Below are 1,838 nucleotides of genomic sequence, written 5' to 3'. Positions count from 1 at the left end.
TCCTCCCCTTCCTCTTTCTCTTCCTCTTCCTCTTCCTCTTCCTCTTCCTCTTCCTCTTCCTCTTCCTCTTCCTCTTCCTCTTCCTCTTCCTCTTCTTCTTCTTCTTCTTCTTCTTCTTCTTCTTCTTCTTCTTCTTCTTCTTCTTCTTCTTCTTCTTCTATACAGCTATCAAGTATTCAGTGAATGCTTTCTCCCATTAATTTTTGGAGGCACTCAGAGCTTTGAGATTTCCTCTTAGCACTGCTTTTATTGTGTCTCATAAGTTTTAGTATGTTGTACCTTCATTTTCATTAATTTCTAAAAAGTCTTAAATTTCTTTCTTTATTTTTTCTTGATCAAGTTATCATTGAGTAGAGCATTACTCAGCTTCCATGTGTATGTAGGCATGCTGCTGTTTTTGTGAATTTTGATCTGATGGGATGCATGGTACGATTTCAATATTTTTGTATCTGTTGAGGCCTGTTTTGTGACTAATTATATGGTAAATTTGGGAGAAGGTACAAGTGGGTGATAAGAAGAAGGTATATTCTTTTGTTTTAGGAAGAAAGGTTCTATGGATATCTGTTAAAACTCTTTGGTTCATAAATTCTGTTAGTTTCAAAGCATCTCTTTTATTTCTCTTTCAATGATCAGCCCATTGCTGATAGTGTTGTATTGAAGTCCCACACGATTATTGTTTGACGTGCAATGTGTGCTTTGAGCTTAAGTAAAGTTACTTTTTTCTTTTTTTATTAAATATTTTCTTTTTTATTAGATATTTTCTTTATTTACATTTCAAATGCTACCCTGAAAGTTCCCTATACCCTCCACCCACCCTGCTCCACTACACCCCCCCACCACCACCACCATTTCTTGGCCTTGGCATTTCCCTGTGCTGGGGCATATAAGGTTTGCAAGACCAAGGGGTCTTTCTCCTCAATGATGGCCAACTAGGATATCTTCTGCTACATATGCAGCTGGAGACATGAGCTCTGGGGGTACTGGTTGGTTCAGATTGTTGTTCTACCTATACAGTTGAAGACCTCTTTAGCTCCTTGGGTACTTTCTCTAGATCCTCCATTGGGGGCCCTGTGTTCCATCCTATAGATGACTGTGAGCATCCAATTCTGTATTTTGCAGGCACTGGCATAGCTTCACAAGAGACAACTATATCAGGGTCCTTTTAGCAAAATCTTGCTGGCATATGTAATAGTGTCTGGGTTTGGTGGCTGATTATGGGATGGATCCCCAAGTGGCGTAGTCTCTTGATGGTCCATCCTTTCGTGTTAGCACCAAACTATGTATCTGTAACTCCTTCCATGGGTATTTTTTTCACTATTCTAAGGAGGAATGAAGTATCCACATGGAAGGTCTTCCTTCTTCTTGATTTTCTTCTATTTTGCAAATTGTATCTAAGTTTCTGGGCAATATCCACTTATCTGTGACTGCATATCAAGTTATTTCTTTTGTGATTGGGTTACCTCACTAAGGATGATATCCTCCAGACACATCCATTTGCCCAAGAATTTCATAAATTCATTGTTTTTAATAGTTGAGTAGTAATGAGTAGTAATCCATTGTGTGACTGTACCACATTTTCTATATCCATTCCTCTGTAGAGGGAAATCTCAATTCTTTCCAGCTTCTGGCTATTATAAATAAGGCTGCTATGAACATAGTGAAGCATGTGCCCTTATTACTGGTTGGAACACCTTCTTGGTATATGCCCAAGAGTGTTATTGCTGGATCTTCCAGTAGTACTGTCTTAGTCAGGGTTTCTATTCCTGCACAAACATCATGACCAAGAAGCAAGTTGGGGAGGAAAGGGTTTATTCGGCTTACACTTCCATGCTGCTGTT

The sequence above is a fragment of the Mus caroli genome, chromosome 3 (assembly GCF_900094665.2).
Source record: "Mus caroli chromosome 3, CAROLI_EIJ_v1.1, whole genome shotgun sequence".
NCBI lineage: Eukaryota > Metazoa > Chordata > Mammalia > Rodentia > Muridae > Mus > Mus caroli.
This window is presented reverse-complemented; position numbering follows the sequence as displayed.